Source organism: Mustela nivalis (assembly GCF_964662115.1).
Source record: "Mustela nivalis genome assembly, chromosome: 4".
NCBI lineage: Eukaryota > Metazoa > Chordata > Mammalia > Carnivora > Mustelidae > Mustela > Mustela nivalis.
The window spans coordinates 119,663,569-119,677,330 of record NC_139023.1 but is presented as its reverse complement, the minus strand read 5'-3'; the positions used below and the strand labels follow the sequence as shown (position 1 = coordinate 119,677,330).

Below are 13,762 nucleotides of genomic sequence, written 5' to 3'. Positions count from 1 at the left end.
AAGTGGTTTTCATCATTCTTATGACTATCTTGCCATTAGAAAGGGACATAATAATTTTATTAGATCACATACTCTGTGCAAGACCATAAACTTTTAATAGACTTATAAAAAGGGAGTGTAACCTTTTCAATATTCTGTCTCATCGTTGGCTGAATCCATTTTACTCTCTCCTCACATATAATGGATGCCCTAGGGCCTAAGCAATGGTTCTACACTTGGTAAGAAAAGGTTCAGATCCAGGCTTTTCCCTGAATCTGAAGGTTACCATGATTTAGCACTCATGAATGCTTCCTGCCCACCCTTTTCCTGCACCTGCAGCTCCCCAAACTTGCAGTCCATAGACTTTCAGTTATTGTACAGTTCTAAATGGCATGCTGACTGCATCTCTGCAGTTTTCATTTGGGGCTTAAAAAAGTCAAGATAAACATTCTACAGGATTAATAAGTGCTTTCACATGACTGCACATATATTTTCAGCATCATTAAGGATCATACTTGCTAATTATTCCCCCCCCCCCCAGAATGTGAAACTTCTCAATTTACCTCTTAACCTTGATAGTATAAACAACTCTAAGCATGAATTCTGATGCAAGATTGTTGACTGATTTAACTCTATGATCCCCCTGCATAATGAAGAAGTTATGCCATTTTATGGACTTTCCTGTTCACTTGTTTTACTTTTATGTTGCAATGCACAACATAAACATCTTCTTGGAAAAAAAGAAGCAAACAAAAATCTCTGGAACAAACAGAGCAGAGAAAAATGGATAGTGCAAAGGAAGTACATCCTTCATGAGGAGAAACAAAGTAGAAGCAGGATAAAAGAAGAGTCGGACTCGCCATTCTCATGAAATCTGCTGACCGACTGCTCGCCATGGAACAACGCCACCACAAAGCTGTAAACAAATTTGCCAAATGAACTCTTGAAAGCTTCATAGCACAAGAGAGGGGCTACCTACTTGAAAATAGACACTAGCTGCTAATTTCTATTTCTTTCTTTTTTTTTTTTTAAAGATTTTATTTATTTATTTGACAGAGAGAGATCACAAGTAGGCAGAGAGGCAGGCAGAGAGAGAGAGGAGAAAGCAGGCTCTCCACCAAGCAGAGAGCCCAATGCGGGACTCCATCCCAGGGCCCTGAGATCATGACCCGAGCCGATCACAGAGGCTTAACCCACTGAGCCACCCAGGCGCCCCTAATTTCTATTTCTTGAAAAAAAAAAAAAAAGACATTTTAAATTTACCAAGGGCCATAGGAAATTTCTTCATATTGTCAATAAAATTTAAAAGTCATAATAATTGAAAACTGAAATCATAGTGCTTTATATTGATCTGTCACTTCCCCCTACATACCTTCCTAAAAAAAGTTGGATATTTACAGATGAAAGATCTTTTCTTACAAATAAGAATTATCTCAAGGAAATAAACTGAGATTTTCTAAGCAGTGCCTTAATTCTTTTAGTTACGCCTGTAACGGATAGTCAACTCTAACAGTAAATTACCCATATTTTGTATCCCCCTCATTCAGACTTTTCTGTGGTAGACAGATGCTTTTTAAACTATTGGAGTTAAATTCAGAGGTAATATCTCTAAAAATGTCATAATGCTTATGAACTACCCTGGGCATACTCTAGGATGATGTACACATATAATTACAGACATAAAATTTCAAGACTTTTTTCACAAGCTCTAAAAAACCTATCCAAGGAATCTCTAGTGGTAAATGAATCCTAGAATAAGAAAACTACTAAGCTAGATTGTGAGGCCAGGGAAAGGGCAGGGAACTGTTTCCCTCATTTGTGATCTTAGCTTTGGTGCAGTGCTTAACATAGGACTGGGATGCACTAAGCACTTGTGACATGGAGTTGTGCAAGATGGGCATGTGTATATTTGGGTTTTTTTTTTTTTTTAAAGGAGAATATACTATTAAAAAGTTTATCATGCAAACCTCATTGAATCTTGTAGAGACACAGAAAAGACAACATTTTTGGGCTGCCTGGGTGGCTCAGTGGGTTGAGCCTCTGCCTTCACCTCAGGTCATGATCTCAGGGTCCTAGGATCGAGTCCCGCATTGGGCTGTCTGCTGGGCAGGGAGCCTGCTTCCTCCTCTCTCTCTCTCTCTGCTTGCCTCTCTGCCTACTTGTGATCTCTCTCTGTCAAATAAATAAAATCTTGAAAAGAAAAGACAACATTTTAAGTAGCAAACCAGAGCAGATTTAGAAACTTAAACAGGGCTATCCACTTAATAAGCATTACTACTAGGAATAGAAATGAGGTGATCTTGAAATCACAAGGTTTCTATGTAGTAATTAACATATGGGCCTTGCAGAAAACATTACCACTTCTGCAGTATTCATTTCTTTATCAATAAAGGCTGTATATTAAACACACTCCTAATGATAAGAGGATGGGTTGGAGTGCCTTAGGGCTGCCCATGGATTTAAATATGCAGTAGTTTAGAAGGGATTCTTCTATGAAACACAAAAAATTGTGGTGAAGAAACAGTCTAATTTGATTATTTTAGCAACACTGCAGGTGAACAAATAAGGCAGGAATGCAAATTACCAATAGGTTATGCATCTTAGAGATTAGCCATTTTTATGACCTCTACAAGGCAAAGCTGTTGAATAGAGATCCTCTCTTCTGACCTACTCCTACTCTACTCTTTCCCTCCTCTTTGTATTCTTGTTCTTACTGTAAAAAACTGGTAAGTTTTCATTAATAGAACACTTCACAATTCCAACATTGACTTCTTTGCTTATCTCTTAAGAAGCAGATCTAGGGGCGCCTGGGTGGCTCAGTGGGTTAAAGCCTCTGCCTTCAGCTCAGGTCATGATCTCAGTGTCCTGGAATCGAGCCCCACATCAGGTTCTCTGCTCAGCGGGGAGTCTGCTTCCTCCTCTCTCTCTGCCTGCCTCTCTGCCTACTTGTGATCTCTGTCAAATAAATAAAATATATATAAAAAAAAGAAGCTGATCTGAAAGAGGAGTACATTATATATCTTTTTCTCCCACAGTTTATGGATTATACTACTTTGTGACACCCTTAGACAGATGCCATAATTGAATAATCTCTTCTTTCCAGAATGAAAATATTAAGAAAATACAGGGGGCGCCTGGGTGGCTCAGTGGGTTAAGCATCTGCCTTCTGCTCAGGTCCTGACCCCAGGGTCCCGGGATCAAACCCCACATCGGGCTCCCTGCTTAGCGGGGAGCCTGCTTCTCCCTCTCCTCCCTGCCTGTGCTCTCTCTCACTATCTCTGTCTGTCTGTCTGTCTCAAATAAATAAATAAATAAAATCTTAAAAAAAAAAAAAGAAAACAAAATGCATACACCCTCATAAGTGCCTACTCCCTTGAGTTAAGTAGATGGATCTCACAATACCTAAGACATCAACTAAGAGAGAAGAAAAAAAATTACAGATTTGAAAGAACTTGACAGAACATTTGACTCAGCCTCTTAAAGAACACCAGACGTGGAATATCCTGGAAAAATAATTTCTGCTTTCCCCCCACCTTTCAAGAAGAATTCTCCTTCAGAGGTGTATATTCAAGAGAGTAATAATACTATTTACTGTCTAAAGGGCTCAATGTAATATGTGAAAAGAAAAACCTGAGCATAGGCTCTACCAGTCAACAAACAGGTATCTCCTGAGAATGAATTAATCCACTACTCCAGGTCTGACACTCAAGAATCCTATATATTCAGTGGATTTTGAATATCCCAATGATTTGAAATCAAGGAGAATGTTTTGTTCAGTAGAACAGTTTGCTAAAATTAGAGACAAATAAATTAGTGTCTGAGTGAAGTACTTATTTTTCTTATAAGTCATGTAGAGAGGGGGGCCACTAAGAGCAGGTGGCTAAATCTATGTACAACAAACATTTTGACAAGCTCCTACCAACATAATACATGGCATCAAAACAATTCCAGTGTGATTCAAAAGATATCTTCACTGTAACAGCTGAGGCACTGGGCATGTGAAATGCAATGCAAGTTATATTTTCTCTGGAAGGCAATTAGTAAATTGCTCACATTTTACTGCTGAAAGAATACATCAGCATGAACAGATGGAAATTTAGAATTCTGCAAATGGCAGATATTAGAAATTAGAGACATTGATTTAACTTTCACCAAGCAAATGAGAATCACAAAATATGAATTGCTCTTTCTAAAATTAAACACACAATTACAGTGCATCAAATTCACATCCATTGTTGCTCGTTTCTTCCTACTTATTTCTAAATTTATAGACATTCCAAGTACAACTAACCTACTCAGAGTTCAGCTCCCCACTAAAAGGGTCTTCCATGACAGATAGATGGCACTAAGCTATTTCTCAAATTAAGCATGCCAGGGTGTTGCCCTAGCTTTTTCACAGCATGTTGTATGCTATAATAATAAGAAATCATAAGACTCAAAGAGGTAGTCCTTGTGTTAGGACAGATGGAGAGAACAGCTGAGAGAGGGATTCAGCCAGTTTATTAACTCTGTGTGAGGAGAACAAATCATATTTAAAAGAATTCATAGGAACATTTAGTCTGAGAAACAGAATTTAAATGTTCGCAGTTTTAGAAGGAGAGGAGAGCGTAATGGTACTTCACCTCACGGCATTACTCAGTAACCTCTTTCTCTTCCCAGCTCCTGACAATATAGGGTCACTGTGAATTGCATACAGATTACTGTATAGACCAGACTAGTGATGCGCACTAGGGAAATATTTAGACTGATTGTCAAATTTAAAACGCCATAGTTAATGCTATATCATACTATGGAAATGAAATTGCTAACATTAAATATTTCAGGTACCATTTTTAGTTGTTCTTCTCCCTGCTCTGAAATGAGGTAAGTTGTTCTACTTATAAAAAATATTTAAGAGAACTTACACATAATATTTGTTCAATGTTTTTAAATTGCTAGAAACAATCTGAGAAGTCTTGTTGAAAGTAATTCTCAGGGCGCCAGGAGAGCTCAGTCAGTTAAGCATCTGCCTTCAGCTTGGGTTGTGATTCCAGAGTCCTGAGATTGAGTCCTGGGTGGGGCTCCTTGCTCGGGGGAGCCTGTTTCTCCCTTCTACTCCCCCTGCCCTCTCTTGTGTTCTCTCCCTATCTCCCAAATAAAAAGAAACACACAAACAAATAAATAAATAAATAAAAGGAAAGAAAGCAATTCTCCTTATAAAAGCTCCATATAGAACTTCCTTGAGAAAATTCAATTCATGTGGTTTATCATATACAGATATGTCTGGTTATAAGTGTAAAAGAAAAAAGCTGTAAGTTTTCCGAGTTAATCTCAAGGAGAAAACACATGATTGCAAGGATCTAAAAAGGGGGGAGGGATTTATTTTTAATTTCTTTCTAAAAGTGGGTGTAGCTGTATAGTGTCAAGAAGCAAACTAGTAATAAGATCACTAATAAAATCCTCAGTCATACTCAGAGACAATTGTACCATTTATGTTTTTCTTTAATGCAAAGCAATGGAGGCAATGACTTTTAAATGTTAAGAGACACTGTGACTCTTTTTATTTTAGTGAAATGTAATTTTTCATCCTCAAAAAAATTTTCAAATTGCTACAAAAAGTTTTTTGAAGTAACTCAAACGTTGCAGGTTATATTTGTTTAAATACTTAAAAGTTCTTTTCCACAATTTGAGAGCTACTATTAAATGTTTTATAATACACTTTATGTCCAAAATGCTTCCTTCTCAAGCACTCCAAAGGCAAACAAAAATAACATCTATTAACTGTTTAAGCATGTGTCTGTATCCCGTGGGGGAAACAGGAAACAAAAACAACGGCTTCTGAACTTCAGACTGATGACTTCTTCAGAAGCTGTCTTCAGGACATGCCCTAACCTTTTGATATGATTCAACACAGAAAAATGTCAGCTACAAAGAGGATAATCCCCTTTCCTCTCAATGGGAGTAAAACAGCCTATGCAGAAAACTGTTTTCCTTTATAACTCATTTAAATCATCTCTTCTAGATACTCCACGTTTAGCAAAACAGTGTTAAACTCAACTGATTTAATAAAGAGATTATAAAATATTTAAAGCAAACACATATGCATTTTATTCAGTGGTTTATTGCCAAAAAGTGGACTACTATTGATGAACTGTTTGAACAGTAGATGCATCAAATTCATATTCATGGAAGCCTATATTTTTTCTTATTTCTAAATTTATATACACTCTGGGTCTAGCAGAATGCATTTATAATTGAACATATTCATAAGCCTACCCTTCCACGTTGTTTTAGCAATTTGTGAACTAACAAGAATTTAGAAGAAGATGACTGGCTAAGGCACAGTTAATGAAGATAAAGATAATACAAACAACAAGTCATTCATAAAGTAGGTTTAAGGAAGTTAAGACATGATATTAGTTTTTACTATAAAAATATATTCAAGAGAAGAATAAATGAAATAAGACGGGATTGGGAGGGAGACAAACCATAAGTGACTCTTAATCTCACAAAACAAACTGAGGGTTGCTGGGGGGAGGGGGGTTGGGAGAAGGGGCGTGGGGTTATGGACATTGGGGAGGGTATGTGCTTTGGTGAGTGCTGTGAAGTGTGTAAACCTGGCGATTCACAGACCTGTACCCCTGGGGATAAAAATATATGTTTATAAAAAATAAAAAGTTTTTTTAAAAAAATAAATAAAAATATATTCAAGAGAATAAGAAGTAGAGAATGAGAATAATCCCCCAACATCATTCTCAACCAGTTGATTTTTGTCTGAAGTCTCCAGATAGTTAATACATTTTTAGATGAATCTTTAAATAATACTTTAAATAATAAATGAAGTCTTTCTAAAGCTCCGGACGCCAACTTCAGGATTCTTTGATTATTCAATAATAACCTATGCATTTCAATTAGTAAAACCCAGTCAGGGCATTGATTTATATTCAAAGCCAAATAGCTTTTTTAAAAATTATAGCTAAAGGTAGATGAACATGATTTGTTGAGTATAATTCAAAGCAATTGATATACATCTAGTTAAAGATTATAGAAGATAGTCATTGGGATTTAGTTATAACTGGTTAACATTGACAGAGACAAGTTATTACAGATTCTTCTTACATTCAGAAAATTATACACGAAATAAGTTAAATAGTCAAATAAGATAGATGACCCATATTTGAGAGGATTATGTCCAGAGATGATAAGTTATAAGATTCCCAATCAGTAAAAATTCCCATTAATTGTTGACAGAATAAAAGCCTACCAACATCAATGAAAGCAGGAACTTGTTTTCATTTTTAAATTCACTGCTGAATTACCAGCACTTGTAGGTCAGTGGGCTACCACAGTTTGGGTTCAATGACATTTGTGGAATGAATGAATGAATATTAAATTGTTAAGGAATAATCAAAGGGTATATGAACAGCTCCATAGGAGCTGAATAAGAAAAGAGAAAAGGCCAAGAAGAAAAGAAAAGACAAAGAAGAAATGAGAGGTGGGTGAGAAGAAATATTTTTTTTTTCTTTTTGATGTATTTTACCTAGTGGGCAATAGCAGAGTAGAATTAAAACAACCTAAATGAAAGCAAATGGCTGAATCCCTCATACTCCCTAAATACACATTGTCCAACATTGGGTTAACAAGATTTAGCCTCCTCATCAATCATATAACAACTGAAGAAGTGACACCAACATATAAAAGAAAGTATGCACATTCAATTAAAAATCCAATGAGAACTACTGTTATGCCAAGACTATCTGTTTGGCATAATACTTGTGATTCTTTAGAAAGAAAGACATTTTTCCAAAGAGGACATAAAGATGGCCAATAGACACATGAAAAGATTCTCAATATCACTAATATATTAGAGAAATGCAAATCAAAACCACAATGAGATATCACCTCAACACCTCTCAGAATTGCTGAAAGGAACAACACAAGAAACAACAGGTTTTAGACCAGATATGGAGAAAGGAAAACCTTCATGTACTGTTGGTGAGAAATAAACTGGTGCAGCCAATGTGGAAAACATTATGGAGATTCTTTGAAGAATTAAAAATATAAATACTAAGGATGCCTGCGTGGCTCCGTTGGTTAAGTTTCCAGCTCTTGGTCTTAGCTCTGATCATGATTTCAGTGTTGTGAGACTGAGCTCTGGTCTAGCTAAGCAGGGGGTCTGCTTCCCCTATCCCTATCTCTCGCTCCTTCCCCTGCTCATGTAAATAAATAAATCTTTTTCAAATAAATAAACAAATAAATAAATCTTTAAACAAAATAGAAATATCATATGATTCAGTAATTCCTCTACTGGGTATTTGCCCAAAGAAAATGAAAACATTGATTTGAAAAGATATATGAATCCTTATGTTCATAGCAATATTACACAATAGCCAAAATATGGAAGCAACCTAAATACCCACCAACAGAGAAATGGACAAGGAACATGTGGTATGTAAATGCACCCACATACACACATAGAGGAATATTACATAGCCATAAAAAAGGAACGAGAGATTGCCTTTTGAGACAAATGGATGGACCTAGCAGGTATTATGCTAAGTGAAGGAAGTCAGACAGAGAAAGAGAAATACCATGTGATCTCACTTATATGTGAAATCTATAAAAACAAATGAGTAAAGAAACAAACAAAAAGCAGAAACAGACTAATAAATGAGAAAACAAATTGATAGTTGCCAGAAGGGAAAGGTTTGGGGGTTGAGCAAAATGAATGAAAGGAAGTGAGAGATACAGGCCTCCTGTTACGGAATGAGTAATTCATAATGACAAAAGTGCAGCACAGGAACTATAATCAATGATATTGTAATAGCATATGGTAACAGGTGGTAGCTACACTTGTAGTATAATGCATAGACTTGAAGAATCACTATGTTGCATACCTAAAACTAATGTAATACTGTGTGTCAACTATATTTCAATTAAAAAAAAAAAAAGAAGTGGGACTTTAAAAAATAAATAAAAGAAAATTTGCATATCTATGTTACAACTAGATTAAAAAAATGCATATTTCCTGTATGGTTGATAATCCTTTCCATGTGTTTTCTTTGGTAATGACTGATAAGATACAATGGCAGACAAGAAGATGGCTAAAACAATGTCAAGTAGTAACTTTCTTCAAAGAGCAGGAAATCTATGATGGCCTTGCAATAAAAGAGCTTAACATAGCCAGGTTAGCTTGTTCCCATAAATCCTTTCCCTGGAGGCAAAAAATAACATAGTCCCTAAAGGAATGCATAGTAAATAATAATGTCAATAAAACGCTTAAGACTCTATTAATTACCTTATGTTACAAACAGTAATGTGTAACATTACTGACTATTTGGGGCTTATATTTTTCTAATTGGTTATTTTAATTGAACTCCAGTGCTAAAATATGTAATATGCTAAAATATGTAAAATCTGTTTCTGGGGTTATACACTCACTGGGAATCTGAAGATTTAACTCAAGATTTGTACAGGTAGATTAAATTCCCACCCAGCCTGTCCCAAGTCTCTGATTAATTTTGAATTAGGTAAGAAATAATAAACAAACTCAGTGCTACCTTGCCTTCTTAACCATATTCTATCCAGACGGCTTGGATTAATCACACCATCTCTTTGGTCTCTATAAGGATGAAAAGTGTATTTATATTCTCAACCAAAACATTTCCAGCCTCTCTCCTCAATCTCCTCAGCCCTGGGTCCACGTTCCATGCCTCTGTTCCAGCGTTCCCTCCTGGAACTTTGACTCAGCTACCATATGGAAGGCCCTGTGTTGCCTGCCAGCACTTTTCTGGATTCTCAAGTCTCCAAGGCTTGCCCACTAGAGAAAAGAATTCTTAGATACCAACTGCCGGACTGACCAAACTACCCCTCTGTCCAGATTTCCAGAATAACGTTTTGACCATTGAGGACTGTATCTAAGGCTCTCTGAGGCAAGGCCTTCAACACAACAGTGGATGTGGCTGAACACTGCTTCTCATGAGCCTGGTCCCCGGTATCAGTCCCATCTTAGAAGATGGTTCTAGTGTCAGGTCCTTATCCTTCCTTTCTGTCATGAACCAAGATAAACAAATGTCCTTCTCTGCCCCCTACATTTTTAACTGGCTTCCTTATGGGGATGACTTTTGAGGTCTTTGGTTGAGTTGCTGAACGTATCAAGTGTCCCTCCCTTCCCTCACCTGCTCTTTGTCTCTTTCTCTCCCTCACTGCCCGAGCAATGCAGAACAACTATAAAAACCTTTCTCAGGGTGCTCTAGAATTTCTGAGGAAAATAAAAGTCTGCTTTAGGGGCGGCTCAGTGGGTTAAAGCCTCTGCCTTTGGCTCAGGTCATGATCCCGGGGTCCTGGGATCGAGCCCCACATCCTGCTCAGCCAGGAGTCTGCTTCCTCCTTTCTCTCTGCCTGCCTCTCTGCCTACTTGTGATCTCTGTCTGTCAAATAAATAAAATCTTTAAAAATAAAATAAAATAAAATAAAAATAAAATAAAATAATAAAAAAATAAAAGTCTGCTTTAAAAAGGGCCACATTTCATATTCTTCTTAAATTCCCTGTTTATATGTCCTGAAACACAGTTAACCCACTCTTTCTCGGCTTGCAGTCCATGATAATGCACCTGAAGTGCCTCTATATCTCTATTCTCAGAGGTTGCAAAGTGAAAACAACACTGTTTTCTAACAGAATTTCTACACTCAAGAATCTGGTAGAAATCTGATAGAAAAGAATCCTGACTGTTCCTTTAACAGAGCACGGAGAAGGTATTTAAAGTGATTCCCCAAACAGTCCTGAATATCCTCTAGTTTCATAAAGATAATTACAAGGATTTATGAACTATATAATGTGCCTCTATTTGGGCTTAAATAAATGGCACCAAATGCTCTTACACTTGACAAGGTAGAAGTGGGCATATATCAGGCAAGAAAAGGACCAGCATTTTAAAATCTTGTAGGAGCTACATACTTTTTTTTTTTAATGTTGTATTTTTTTTTAATGTTGTACAATACTTCTGTAGTTTATTGGCCAGCTGGTCTTTTTTACTAAATATATTTATCTTTCCAAATATCAAAAGGTAGTTGAGGCTTGCATGTAAAATTCTTTATAGTAACAACAGCAATAATAATAAGAAAAATTTATATGATCCTTACTGATGGTAGTCCTGTCAGTACTGACGGTAGTCCTGTACTGAGCACATTATGCTTTATATTCTCAGAGAAACACTGTGAAGGAAGTATGCATGCTCCCCATTCTGAGTTAAGAGAACTGAGTTGCAGAAAGCTTAAAAAACTTGATCAAGGCCAGCCAGTAAGTGGGAAAGCAGAAATTTCAACCTACCCCATTTTTCGTATCTGTGAAGATGCACTCAACTGAATAAATTGCATTTGTATTATAACGTTTTTGTTATAATGAATATTTAACATGAATATTTAACATATTTAATATATTCATGTTATATGAATATTTAACCAGAGTTAGAATGCCTTCCAACTTTTTTGTGAAAAAGGATTGACACTAGATGTGGCCTTTGCACTCTGTTTAGGGCACATTCTTTTGTTACTCTGAACATTATTTGAATAAGAAGTTGCTAATAATTTGAGCAGTTGCAACTTTAAAACTCTTTATGCACTATTACACAGATCACCATTAACCTTGACATTCAATTTTTAATTCCCCAACTTCATGGCCGCATGAATTACTTTCTCTCTTAGAGTTATGACAGCATTCATAAGCTCTTCTCTTTTCATCTAAGTATGTTGGCACTTTTGGAAACAGGTGATAAGACAGCTTGTAGTATGATGAATAGATTAGTACACATAGCATTTCTCTCCTCTCCTTCCCATTTTCCCCAAAAACATCACATTCTCTTGCACTTTCTTCTTTATCCTTCTCCCCTTGCCTCTATTTTCTTTCGATGTAACATATTTTTTTTCTCTCCTCTCATCTTTGCATTTTCTTCTCTCTAAACATCATGTGAGTTATTGAAGGCTTCCTGAGCCTGGATATCCTGGATGGCTTCTAATCATGGAAATTCTGATTATTCAATATTTCCATTTGCTTAGATTATAGAACACACCAGAGTTTATTTTGCAAAATGCAGAAAACATATCTTTGAAATTATAGCTTTGTCATGCATTCATAAAGAAAGGTCATTTTACTTTAAATGCATGTTAACATGCAATAACAAAGGCATTATGTCTAAGTGTATTGCAGAAAGCATAGTTGAACACTGCTTCTAGCATCTTTAGGATCTGTCTCTTCCTAGTTGTGACTTCTATAGTACATTTTATAGAGTAATAAATTATCCTTGCCCTGCGGTCAGGATTCTGACTATTCACTGCAACATGTCTAGATGTGACACATGTTTACCCTTGTATGACCAATGATCCCAATCTAAATGTTAAATACCTGCTGTTCTTCTTTGCATTAAGTGATCCCTTTTCCAAAATCTCCTGGATCTATCAAATCCTTCCCCTAAAATTCACATCTTAAACATTGTTACTATCCATTCCCCAGGATGACAATATTGAAATGAGGGAGAAAAGAGCTCTAGCCATTTTAGTGCCCTAAATCTTACCTTTTTATCCTTCAAAGAAATTTTTCATAAAAAGTCAAATTTTAAATACTCACTGATGCTATTCATTAATATGTTGTTATAGATTCTAAACAACTATCTCTTTTATAGGCAACATAATCACAAGTGACTTACAAATGCAGACTTTACTATTGCAATTAAACTCTGGGTTACTATCTATTAAAAACAGATTACACATATTACAATAGATCTAAGAAAAAATAAAGACACCATATGATTTGAATGATCAAAATAAATGAGGAGCAGCAATTTCAAATAATTTGTTTGCCTAAAATTTTTATCAACATAACCTAAAGTATTTTCTTGAAAATTATCCACAAGAAAATGTTTACACTTACCTTCCACATATATACACATCGTACTCTCTCTTACTTATTTCATTACCTCATTCTCCCAAAAACATCTTTGAAAGTACTTCCCAAGAGTGGGAGACTAAAAGTGATTCTTTTATCCATAAAAATATTAGGACTTTATTTTGTAAGAATCAAATCAGGTGACTAAAAATTCTAAGCAAAGTGAAAAGTCAATATCAGTATAAAACTGCTTAAGAGAACAGATTTTAAGAAAATGTCACCAAGGAATATTACACCCCAGTTTCCACACTTGAGAGACTCATTTATCACTGAAGTGTTTTCTCTAAAATTTTGAATGTATAAGGATTGGACTACTATAGAAAGTAGTTTCTTGAATATTATGTTTATAAAGTTTAATTCTCCCTAATCTTCTCTCCTATCTGTCAGCTCTCACTTCCCCAGTGAAGGATGAAGGGATAAGAATTATGTCAGTTTGAATTTTGCATCTTGACATGGGCAAGTGCACAATAAAACAAAAGGAAACTGAAACAAAGCAAAATTATGCTCAAGAAAGAATACTTTGGTACAGAGAAAGATATGAGAAAACAAGCCAAGAGAGTATTTCAAATAGAATGTTAAAAGCCCATTCAAGCAAAGTAATTTGAAGTTGTTACGTTAAAAAATATATCATTTAGCAGAGAGGTATTCTAAGAATTTGGGATATTGAGGCTTTGAGGAGAAGATAACATTGTTTATGGTAACATTTAGAAGAGGGACAAAAGGACTTTCCCATTAGGAAGCATATAGAAGACACATGGGGAACAACAACCCTTAGTCTTGTCTCCTCCATACAGAAAAGGGAAAGGCAAAGATATAAGAAAGAGATGGGTGAGAAGATATTGAATGGATTGAAAGAGTTAAAAA

At 35.9% G+C, this 13,762-nt stretch overlaps 1 protein-coding gene across 8 annotated transcripts in view; it reads right to left on the bottom strand.

Moving 5' to 3' along the window:
• Positions 1-13,762, bottom strand: part of MAPK10 (mitogen-activated protein kinase 10) — a 606,385-nt gene that overhangs the window by 34,800 nt on the left and 557,823 nt on the right. The gene's annotated exons all lie outside the window — the stretch shown is intronic.